Raw genomic sequence first — 13,417 nt, 5'->3', positions numbered from 1 at the left:
AAGGATTTCTTGTCCTGTTTAAACAAAAAAAAAAAGTAAGGATTTCTTGAGTACAAGACAATGAAAATCAGAATGATGAGATATGGATAATTAACCTCTCTAGAGATTCATGTGAAGACCCACCTTGCATAACGCAAATATTCATTTTCTCCTTCAAATGCAGCATTCTCTCTCTTATCTCCTCCCCTGCTTTCTCCACTATCAGCCTTCTAATGGCTCTCTCCATCTGCATTCTCTCAACCCATTCTCTAATTCCACATTAACCCTCCAAACAAGTTTGTGAAAAGCAGTTGTGGTTGCTGTAATGGTACGGTGGTACGGTTGCGGTTGTGAGGTGTAAAAGTTGTAGTATAACGGTTGCGGTAAACCATAATTGTAATTTTTTTTTTAAATTTTTCGCATAATTTGAAGAAAACTTACCGATAAGCATTTTTTTGTTTTCAGAATCACATTTATTGACATTTAAAATAGATTTTAATCAATTTTTTTTTTTTTTTTTTTTATAAATTTTTAAGTATGATCCAATATACATATTTTCAAATCACTACAAAATGAGTTTTTTTACATTTATTTCAATAGTTAATAACTTTAAGAATAATTAATTTTAAATGTTTACAAATTATTTTTGACCAATACCTAAATTAATTGAATAAAAAATATTGACTATAAAAAAATAAATTGTGCCATAAATAAAAATTATTTTTGAGACATTTTTTTAGACAACACTTTACAACTAACTAAATAAAATTATTTACAATTAAATATTAAATGAAATGATTACAAAAATAAAAATTGTATAATGAAAAAAAATTATTTTTGAACTACTAATTTTATTTATTTATTTATTAAAGACAATTTTTAGACAACACATTAACAAAATAAAAAATATTAAATAAAACGATTATAAAAATAAATGCAATCACTGTTTATATATATATATTTTCATTTTATATGCTAATGTAATGAAATAAAAATTAAAAAAAAATTATAAAGAAAAAAAATTCATATAAAATTTTTTCTTTAGATTTAGATCACTTAAGTATTTGTTCTTTTTTTTTTTTTATGAGCTTTTATTATTATTATTATTATTATTATTATTATTATTATTATTATTTTGGGAAATGAAACTGTTCATAATATTGTAAAATGCTGTAACGATGTGTAACGGACTGTTACAGTCGTTACGGTATCGCTACGGCCGTTACGCAACATCGAAACGGCCTTTATACATGTAAATTTCTGTCACATCGCTATAGCGGCCGTAACGGGTGATGGTAACCACCATAATCGCTACTTTACAGCCTTACATAATGGTTGCAGCTGCTTTTTAAAACCTTGTCTCCAAACATGGCTTACCCACCTCGCATTCACAAAGCTGATCGCTGAAGCGAGGAATGCAACTCATCGGAACCCTTCACAAATACTCCCCAACGTCGAATTCCATTCATGAGTCCAAAATACCCCTATAGTAGCAGGATGTACCAACATGTCCTGCTGAGGAGCCGCTTGACAATATATCCCATTCCTTCCAAAATCTCTATGAACCCGCTTGGCAACGATTCAAGCCACTCCAAGCCACATACTGGCTTGGGCCTAACAACCGACAAGAAAGGGTTGCTTGCTATTTGCTGGCCCCCACCCTGCCTCCAAGAATTCATTTTCATCGAGTGCCGCGATACTACTAAAGCTGACATAAATAATAGATTTTGGAAGGTGTGTATCGAGCATGGAATGGAGGTTTCATCAAGTGTTGGGAAGCTACTCGAAGAAGCGGGGAAGTACTGGTGAAAAGCGCTAATTGGGAAGATTGGGATGTGGAAGTCTTGGGGAAGAGTGGCGAGCGAAGGTTGTTCATGTTAGTTTCATGTATAGAGAAAGAGAGAAAGAGAGAGAAGATTATAATGTTGTAAATCTTATACATGAATTGTGTACAAAGAGCTCCTTTATATAGGAGAGAATACATTGGTGGTAGTGTAGTAGGCGTGGTAGGTGTGGTAGGTGTTGTAAGTGTTGTAGGTGTGGTAGGTGTAGTACGTGTGGTAAGTGTGTTGTAAATACATTATACCAAATATATACACTAACAGCCCTCTTCAAACTCAAGGTGGATAGACATCAACCAACATGAGTTTGGAAACCAAGGCATTGAAACGACCAGGGGGATAAGCCTTGGTGAAGATATTAGTAGGCTGATCAGCAGAGGCAATAGAATAGAGTTGGACTGTGCCATGAATAACATGCTGGCGGATGAAATGACAGACGATCTCAATATGTTTAGTGTGATCGTGGAAAACATCATTATGAGTAATTTGAATGGCACTTTGGTTGTCACAGTAGAGAGAGGTCGCATCAGTAGAAGCGACACCCATATCAGTAAGAAGCTAGCGGAGCCATAGAAATTCCTGGGTAATATCTGCAAGAGCTCGATATTCGGCCTCAGTACTAGAGCGAGCAGTGAGAGTTTGTTTCTTGCTACGCCAAGAAATAAGGGAATCTCCTAGGAAGAAGCAAAAGCCAGTAGTGGAGCGACGATCAGTGGGATCCCTAGCCCAATCAGCATCAGAATAAGCATGAAGCTTAAGAGAAGATAGAGAGGAATGGTGAAGACCATGAAATAGAGTGCCCTTGAGATAACAAAGAATGCGAAACATGGCATCATAATGAGGTGTGCGAGGAGCTGACATATACTGACTGACAATGTGGACAGCATATGAAAGATCAGGTCGAGTAATTGTAAGATAGATAAGACTGCCCACCAACTGCCGGTAAAGGGTAGCATTAGGAAGAAGAGTGCCATCAAGAGAAGTAAGACGAGTTTGAGGATCAATGGGAGTAGAAGCAGTTTTGCAATCAGTAAGTGTAGCTCGAGCGAGAAGATCAGAAGCATATTTGGCCTGAGAGAGAAAATAGCTAGATGAATCATGAGAGATTTCAAGACCCAAGAAATAATTGAGAGTACCAAGATTCTTCATCTCAAAGTGTTGGCTAAGAAACTGTTCGAGGCGAAGAATACCAGCCTCATTATCTCCGATGATAATCATATCATCCACATACAGAAGAAGGAGAGTAGTGCCTTGAGCAGTAGTGCGAATAAATAAAGCCGAGTCATAGGGGCTAGAAGTGAAGCCAAAGTCATGTATAGTACCACTGAACTTAGCAAACCAAGCACGAGGAGCTTGCTTGAGTCTATATAAGGCTCGTTGTAGTTTGCAGACTTTATGGGTCGGAATAGTAGACCCAAGAGGAGGTTGCATATAGACCTCCTCAAGAAGATCACCATTGAGGAAGGCATTTTTTACACCCATCTGAAAAAGGCCCCAATTACGAGCAGCAGCAACAGCAATCAAGCTACGGACAGAAGTGAGACGAGCAACAGGAGCAAAAGTCTCCTCATAATCAATACCATATTCTTGTGTGAAGCCCCGGGCAACCAAACGAGCTTTGTAGCGCAAAATAGATCCATCAGAATGAGTCTTGATTTTATAGACCCATTTACACCTGATCGCAGTCTTACTAGGGGAGATCAACAATATTCCAAGTATGAGTTGTGTCTAAGGCCTGCAATTCATCAGTCATAGCTTGCTGCCAAAAAGGGTTAGAACAGGCCTCACGATAGGAGGAAGGCTCATAAGTAGAAAAGGTAGTAGAACCAACAATATAATCACGAAGACGAACATTAGGTTGTGTTACCCTTTGTGGATGACTAGAAGAAAGAGCCTGAAGAGGTAAGGGTGAAGACGTAGAAAGAGGCGAGGGAGCCACAGAGACATCATGAGAACCATCAGGGAGAACAGGCTCGATGGGATCAGGCGGAAGTAATGGCGTGTCTGGAGAAGGAAGACCTGCATCAAAATCAGCTGGAAATAAATCTATAGAGGGATCAGCAAAGTGGAGAGTGGAATCTGGAGAAGATAAGTGAAAGTAAGACATGGAGGCAAACATTTTATGTTCCCACAAGACTACATGGCGAGAGATACGAAGACGTTTAGAAATCGGATCCCAACATCGATAACCTTTATGTTCAATACCATATCCCAGAAAACAACATAGACGAGAACGAGGTTCTAGTTTGGTGTGTTCATGAGGTTGAAGAAGAACAAAACATGCAGACCCAAAGACTCGAAGAGCAGTGTAAGAGGGAGAGGTACTATATAATCGCTCTTAGGGTGTGTGATTATGAAGGACTGGGGTTGGAACATAATTGATGGTGTAAACTGTAGTAAGAGTAGCTTCCCCCCAAAATTTTTCAGGACAAGAGGAAGAAATGAGAAAAGCCCAAGTAGTATCAAGAATATGCCTATGTTTTCGTTCAGCACGTCCATTTTGTTGGGACGTACCGGCACAAGAACGATGAGGCTGAGTACCATGACGCTGAAGAAAAGATAAAAAGTCAGAATCCCTGTATTCCATAGCATTATCAGAACGGAAGATTTTTATAGTTTTGGAAAATTGGGTTTGAACCATTTTGGCAAAATTATAATAAAGTTGTTTGAGTTCCGAACGATTTTTAATAAGAAATATCCAAAGTATAATGAGAAAAATCATTAACAAAAATAACAAAATAGCGTGCTCCCCCCATGATGGGTGTAGGAGATGGGCCCCAAATATCAGAATGTATAAGATCAAAAGGAGTGCAAGAAACAGAAGTACTATTATTAAAGGACAAAGCCGGTTGTTTGGCAAGTTGACAAGAAACACAATCCAAAGTATCTGAAGAGACATGACCTAACTGACCACTAGAAATTAAAGATTTCAATCGATTAACAGAAATATGACCTAACCGACAATGCCAAAGATTAAAAGGTGATAATGTAGAGACAGAGGAAGCAGACGTAGGGGCAGTTGATGAAGTGGAGACTGGAACATGAAGATGAATGAGCTCGTAGAGACGTCCATGCTTACGGCCGATCCCAAGGGTCTATCCTGTCCGAGGGTTCTGCACCAAACAACCATGAGCAGAAAATGTGACAGTTAGACCATGTTCACATAATTGACTAATGGAAATGAGGTTTAAAGTGAGAGTAGGAATAAGATAGACATGGGATAAGGACAAGTGAGATGTAGAGACAGAACCAATATGACTCACAGACATAAGAGAACCATCAGCAGTATGTATGGAAGGAAGATGAAGAGAAGAAGATGTGGAAGAAAAAATAGTAGAGTCAGAAGTCATATGGTTACAACATGTAGAATCAAAATACCAGAAAGATGTACCTGAGGTGACAGACAAAGCAGTAGAATGAGGAGTACCAGAAGTGGAGAGAAACTGTTTAATTAGGGTTTCAACATCTGTTTGAGAGAAGATCGGCGTGGAATGATTCAAAGGATCAGACGAGGATAAGTCCTCAAAAGCAGCAGCAGCAGTGCGATGAACAGGCATAGGCCGAGACTGATTCCCGGAATGTTAAGAACGTCCTCGTGAGTGAGATCCACGAGAGGATTGGCCAGTAGAGGATACACGCGATGGATTACGAAAACAATCTTGCTGGAGATGGCCAGGGGCAGTTTTGTTGCAGTAGCGGCAAGACCGAACTGAACAGTGAACCAGAAGATGAGCAGAAGGGAGCCCGTGATTTTGACAATAATTGCACTGAGGAGGCTGTGGGAGAGAAGAGGAACTCCGCATCTGAGGAGTGGCGAGAACAAAGTCCGTATGTGGAGTAGCTGAAGGACCAAGACGAGTTTCCTCAGATAGAAGTTCAGATATTGCTTGCTTAAGAGAAGGCAAGGGACTGCGATGCAGGAGAGATGCACGTACTGGCTCAAAATGAGGGGTGAGAACCATGAGAAACTGAACCAACCGTTGCTGATTGCGATACTCAATATATAAATTAACATCTTCAGAATGAGGCCAGGGAGGTTCAGAAAGAGCAAGCTGATCTCATACAAAATATATTTGAGACAAAAAATCATTAATAGACTGACCAGGCTCCTGTCGCATGCGATGGAGGTGACTCTGAAGCTGATACTGATGTGCAAGTCCAGTAGTTTAATACCGTTCTTTGAGAAAGTCCCAAACATCTTTAGCAGGGGTAGCAACTAAGTCAAGTTGAAAGCGACCGAACTGAAGACTGAAGATGTGACAAAGGTATTTCGAAACCAAGTGATGATCTGATAATTTTTGTTGTCCCAGTCTTCCAAGCGATCGGCAAAACTGGCTGCAGATTCCTTAGCCCCCTTTGTAGGTTTAGGTACATCCCCAATAATAATGCGCCATAATTTGCGGCCTTTGAGAAATCCAGGCCTGGCTTGGGCCTAGAGAACATAATTAAATCCATCAAGGAGTACCGAAATGGGATGAGTAGAGTAGGAGGGATCCATGATGGTGTAGAATGTTTAGGGTTGATGTCAGCGATCACAGAGATGCGCGTGGAGGCCCGTTGGCGAGTGGCAACGGAATGTAGTGACGCGCAGTGATGGAGGCGGCGCGTGAGGGCGCGTGAGAGGCCCTTTGACGATGGGTGTGGTGGTGTTGGAATCGTGAGGCGATTCCGAGCAAGATGATGGTATGGTTGGAGGAAAAATATGTATTCAAAAGGAAGTACCAGACAAAACAAGATGTATTCTAGTGATAAACAAAAGAAAAGAGTGAAGAGAAAATTCATAACTCTGATACCATGTTAGTTTCATGTATAAAGAAAGAGAGAAAGAGAGAAAGAGAGAGAAGATTATAATGTTGTAAATCTTATATATGAATTGTGTACAAAGAGCTTCTATATATAGGAGAGAATATATTGGTGGTAGTGTAGTAGGTGTGGTAGGTGTATTATAAATACATTATACCAAATATATACACTAACAGTTCGAGTTCTTTAAAGGAATTCCAAATAAGCCCTGACGAAGCTTTTGATTTGTATGACCATGCCAGCTAGAAGTTGATAAAATAGCTCGGGGTTACTCGCGTTGATCACCGGAATGTCTTTGACTCTGAGGGGAGGTAGCTCTGGAATTGGCGCTTCCAACCAGGAATCTAAACAGACATTAAGCAGATTGTAGACCCCAAAAATCAAGATTACATAGAAAAAATCAAGATTACCAAATATTTGTTCCATATAGGTCGTTATCAAATAATATATATATGGAAGAATTATCATGTAAGAAACAAGCATATTTACTAATTGGTTAAAACACGTAGGCTTTTTTTTTCTTTATTTTGGATAAACGAAAACTGATCTTAGGCAGGGCCTTTTTTTTTTGAGGCATGGATGGTCCTAAGTATTGACCACTAACTACTACGCTAAATAAGAATATTTATAGTATTTTCACAGTTGTGACATTTTTAATTTTCTTTGTTTTTATAGTGGAGAGGAAGAGATTATCTTTTGAAAATTCCACTAACTGCGAGCATAGACCTAGGCTTGAGATCAACCATGTAAATCTTGTTTTTCGTGTGTACATGTAATTTATCTTTCTCATGCATTTATTTGTTTCTAGATTTCACCGATCATAATTAATTGTTACACATTCCTAACATTTTCGGGAACTGCAAACTCAAGATATATACGATCACTCGGCAATCCCAAGATAAGACGTTCTGGACAGAACATGAACAACTTATCATTTGAACAAAACCTCGAGATAATCTTCAGTAACCATTCAAACCGTCACAAGATTTGTTTGTTACACAAACACATACATATATATATATATATATGAACAGTAAGGTTTTATGTCATAAAAGGAAAACCAAGTTTAGGTTAGCCCATGATTTGCAGTACTTCTAACAAAGTCAAGCTAAAAAATAGAGCACATCCAAAACAGAGCAACAAAAAAACAGAGCACACCTTGAACAGGGATGCAACCCTTTTCCAGCAGAAACGGGAAAGCGGCAAAAGCCAGAAAGAAAGATGCACGACCAGTCTGCAACACAAGCCTCGGCAGTTTGAGGCCGTCACCGACGGGTCCTATGAAGTGCAAGATAGCATCAGAGATCAAGCAAACACTAGATTCCTCCTTAGAAGCATCGGAAAGCAAGCGAACAAGACAATCTCGAAATGGGTTTACGCATCTGAGATTGACGTGTTCGAGGAGAGTTAAGAGGTTGGTAAGGGCGATTTGGGATTCCGACAAGCCATGGAGAGGAAGGTGAAGTAAGGGTAGATGGAAGGGTTGGGAGCGGGAAAGCTGGTGTGGAGGATAATGGTTATGGAAAAGCCATGGGAGTGAAGGATGTTTCCGAGCTGAAGCATAGGGTTTATGTAGCCTTGCAACGGCAGCGGATAGAGGACCAGGCGATGGCGCTTAGCCGGCGACATTGGGTTCTCAATTTCTTTGCTTCTTTCGGAGGGTGAAGGTGCAAGAATTGGTTGTACTTATTTTGTTTTGATGTAGGAAGAATGTTTTAAATATTTATTTATTTATTTATTTATTTTTTTAATTAGGAAAGTTGTTGCAATGAAACGGAGTGTTAGGTAATTAAAAAATAATATACAGATAAGATGAATGTTGTGAGAATGAGAATGTTAAGGTGGATGTATGGTAATACTAGAAAATATAGAATGTTATTGTAAGAAAAATTGAATAAAGTTATGTGCACCAATTGATAACGGATGATGTAACATAATTTTAGAAATTTTAAATCATTGTAATTTGTATAATGGGGGGTCCATAATTTTAAAATGACAATATCCAAATATATGTTGGTACACTAATTGGTATATCAATTGGTGTATGTAACACCATTGATAAAAATTATGATAAATTACAAATCCATCTCTGAAATTTGTTCAAAATACAATTTATTTCATGTTGTTTTGAAAATTATATATTGTCTCTTCAAATTTCTATTCACATAACAAATTACTCGTTTTATTCATAATTTATTAAGTCAATTTATAATTTTATTATCGTTTAGAAGAGTAGTGAGGATTTAATTTTATTAAATAAAAAATTCTTACAAGAGGTAATTGTATATTCTAGAACTACACGGTACAATTTATATTTTAAACAAATTTTAGAAATATATTTATAATTTACCTTCAAAATTACAAGAATGTCATCAAGTTTATAATGTTGGGTGATGCACCAATAAATCCCAAATTAACAACTTATACACTATTTAGTCCTAAAAGTTCTCTTATAGATTGAAAGGTCCCATTATAGGGAAATTGACCATAGAGGGCATATACATCACGGGCGTGAATCTGGACGCTAGTGGGCAAATTTGGTAATTTGACACTCTGTAAAATTACAGAATTGGGACATATTCGGCAGTGATGAAGTTGTAGAGATGGAAAATTTGGGGTTTTAATGTGACAACGAGTAACATCGAGATTATTTCGAAAGGAAACGTACATTTGAAAGCGGAAAGGGTGGAAATAATTGGGGCAATGTAACCCCAATGTTAATGTTCCGTAACTTTGTGTGTTTAGGCTGCTATTGCAAGCATGAGGGTGTAATGGTGATGTGTTCAAGTGGAAGCATTTCTGGAAGGCCGATCCATCATCAACATCAGTGCTATGATCAACATCATCAATCTCAGCGCCATGATTGACATCATGAACATTAGTTCTATCATCAACATCAACGCTATGATCAACATTGTCAACATTAGCGCCGATCCACACCGATCCAGTACCACCGCTGTGAGATCGTGACCTCTCTGCCTTCGTGGTTCGCGTTCGAGATCGGATCGCAGTTGCTTTAGGGTTTGGAGATCGTCTTCGAGGTTCTGGGCTTCGCGTTTTGAGTAATTGAAAACTATGTAGTTTCGAAGAGGACGGTAGAGATCGATGGTGACTGTCTTCTTTTCGGCCTTGGAAGCTTTCACCACCATTGTTGCAGACCTTAGCGTTAGGGTTAGGGTTTATGAGAAAAAGCAGCCAACAAACGCAATTGATGGTGATGATGTTCGAATATATTGGTGATGATGTTCGAATGTTGATGATGTTGATGATATTCACAATATTGTTTTGATGATGTTTGTAAAAATATAGTCTGTAAATATACACCAATCAATATATTTTTTAGAAATAGTCTGTAAAAATATGTAATAAGTTGTATATTTTTTTTTGTTGATGTTAATGTTGTTAATGTTTGAGACTATGTCTGATCAATCTCTTTGTTCCTTCCCCTGAAAAATGGGTACACATTGACCATCAATGGCAACCCATTATCCTTCGGAAATGGTTGTTTGTTTAGTGATGTATAATATATATGTTGATGTTTGATGCATATTTTTGTAGTGATGTTTGATGTATATGTTTTTATGATGTTGCAGATTTTTAGGAAACAAACATTCCATAAAAGGGGTACTATTGTAACCTGCAAAATAATCAAAATTAAATAAACAACATTACCAAAATAAAATGGGACTAAATGGTACATAAGAAAATTTTTAGGACTAAATGGTTCAACTTTTCAGAAAATAGGATTTATGAGTAAATTTTCCTATAATGTTTACCTAAATTGAAAATTAAGTTTTTATATATGATATTGTAAATTTTAGGAGCTATTTGTGATAAAAAAAAATATATACATATATTACAAATCATTTAATGAAAAAAAGTTACGGCTTGTGATAGATACAATATTCACATTTTTATGAATCTGTTTTTTTTTTTTTTTTTTTTTTAATGCGTTTTAAAAGTTATTAAAAAATTAATTTACGTAACAAAAAAAAAGTTTATATGATATTTAATTTTTTTAAATGTTACATTTAAATTTATTATTATTATTTTTCATTCTTAGACCAAGTGACAAGGTTCAGGAATCTAATGAATTTTGCTTTGTGATTCTAGAAATTACATTTTGTCACTTTAAGTTTCTAATTTCATAACAAATAATTCATTTTATTAGTAAATTATCAAGTCAATTAATAATTTTAATTCATGTCAGAAATTTATTTCAATTAATAATTCAAGTAGTTTTATTATATATGAGAGTAATTAGGAATTTCATTTTTTCAGTTAATTATATTAAATACAAAATTCTAACAATGGGTATTTTTAATTTTTTAAACTATAGGGGGTAATATATATTTTAAGTAAATCTCAAATGGTGTGTTTGAAATTTACCTTATATTTTAGTGTTGATAAAAAAAACAATAAGATTATTGTTATAAATAAGTTTTATATATGAAAAATATGTTTGTAAATAATTTTTCATAATGTAAACAAGTCAAAATCTAGAGTTTAGATGAGCTGATTAACTCAGAAGATATTGTAGATAATAGTGGTAAAATAATACTGTTACATTCATTGATTTTATTTAACCCGAATTTGTTTTATTCGAACAAATTCAGACTAAATAAATTTAGTAGATGAATCATTAATCATGGTAAATATATATATATAAAAAAAAGAAATAGTAGCAAAATTAATAAGTATGAATCTCGTGTTCCTTGTGACTAATTAATAAGTCGAGATTCGAGCCCCATTAAAAATATAGTGATTAGAAGTGGATAATTGCAAATTTAATTTTGTGAAGGAATCTGACAGCTGGGTCAAACAGAAAACAAAACATTAAAAACAATACAATGTGTATATTTTTTCCAAGTATGTCCAATTATTCTTCATCACCAAAAAAAATGCTCAATTATTAGTTCCTACAATATATATGTCTTTTAGGTTTAACAGCAAGTTGTATCCATCTAGAAAGAAAGAAGAAAAAAAAAAAGAGAAGAGATAGTTGTATCTCCTCTTTCTTTTTCTTATTTTTTTTCATCTTCATAGTTGTAGCAATATCACACTTGAATATCTTAAATCATCAAGGGGGAATTTACAATCCGAAGGGCTCCTACTCTGTGAAATCTGGTTACCCATTTGATTTGAATCAAGGTACTGCCACTTCCATTGCAAATCCATCCTCTTGAATTGGTTGGTCAAAGGAGTGGAAGTTCATGTGGGGTTTGAATGTTCCCCCAAAATCAAACACTTTATCGCGAGTGTGTAATAATTGTCTTGCCACTCGTCAGAATCTATTTCTTCAAAAATGTGCCGCAGAGAACCAATGTCAAGTTTGTCATCATGCGGTGGAATCAATAGAACACTCGTGTCCCCTCATGGGGTGAGGGGATACAAGCTGTCGTGGTCCGAACCTGTTCTTATGGGTTAAGGATATAATCGGTCAGTAATTCAAAGATTACTTACGGTCTCAAATCAAAATCAGACATAACTCAATAGAATAAAGGGGCCAAACGAAAGCAATAATTAAAAATTTTGCCTATAGAACTGTGCTTATATGCACTTTAAAACAAATCATACACATGTACGTTAATAACCCACATCAAAATACATTACCATAAAATCCTTTACAGACAGGATCATCCAAACCGAGTCAACCCATAACAAAACTATATACAGGTATAAACAAAGTCCTTATCAACAAGACAAAATATAAATACATAACAAAGTGGCAAGGATGGGTCTCGTGCGTGAGACACAAAGGCTGACCCTCCAAAACTTTTGTTGTTCCTGACAGACTTCACTAGGGCTGGCTTTGGACTTCTCTTGGCTCACCTACAAACACATGAATGAGCGTGAGCGATAGCCCAGTGAATAATATCAAATACAGAGGTTACATAATAATATGTAGAACAACATGCTCCAAACGGCCTTGGGCCCAATTCATACTTCTATTTAACAGATATATAACTATACGAAATTTAAATCAAGTGACTGTAGTTCCAAACATTCTGGCCTTTGGCCCATTCAGATTTCCATTCATGAAAAAACGGCCTTCGGCCCATTCACTTATGTCAAAACGGCCTTCGGCCTACTCATTTCTGTCAGAATGGCCTTCGGCCCATTCATTTATGTCAAAACGGCCTTTGGCCCACTCGTTCATGTCAAAACGGCCTTCGGCCCGCTCATTCATGTCAAAACGACCTTAGGTCCATTCATATATGTCAAAATAACATTCGGTCCACTCATTTCTATCAAAACGACCTTCAGTCCATTCATTTCTGTAAAAACGACCTTTGGTCCATTCATTTATTCATGTCAGACTTTTGTCCACAATCCCAATTAGCAACTCATAAAGTTTATAAGGGAATAAACAATTGGACATTGACAAGCTTTCAAATATTGATATTACTCACAGTGATCGGCTTGCGGATTTCCCTAGAGCTTGACCCTACACATTTCATGAACACAAAAGAGTCACTAACAGTTCAATTCGTTCTTTAATTCACATATTCCTCTTTAGGCTTTATTCTTATCTCATTAACTCATTTACAATGTTTAACACATGTCTAAGAGTGATTACAAGTGAAAGAGAACGAAAAACGAAACATAGAACGCATGAACAAAATTTCAGAAAGCAGGGTCCCCACTCGAGCGGACCCAAGAGGCCTGCAAAAGTACTGGTTACTTCAAAATTACCCTTGAGCGTGAGTTACGGTGCTCGAGCGGAAGGCCTGTCTACAAAAGCTCCCTGCTCGAGCGTGAAATATCCCGCTCGAGCGGACATCCAACTCTGC

General features: G+C 36.7%; 1 pseudogene; it reads right to left on the bottom strand.

Moving 5' to 3' along the window:
- Nucleotides 1-1,401: 1,401 nt before the first annotated feature.
- Nucleotides 1,402-8,396, bottom strand: LOC145790709 (UDP-glycosyltransferase 76F1 pseudogene; annotated as a pseudogene).
- Between the last annotated feature and the right edge of the window lie 5,021 nt (nt 8,397-13,417).

This window comes from Camellia sinensis, chromosome 1, assembly GCF_055761805.1.
Source record: "Camellia sinensis isolate YWXY chromosome 1, ASM5576180v1, whole genome shotgun sequence".
NCBI classification, from domain to species: Eukaryota; Viridiplantae; Streptophyta; class Magnoliopsida; order Ericales; family Theaceae; genus Camellia; species Camellia sinensis.
This window is presented reverse-complemented; position numbering and strand designations above follow the sequence as displayed.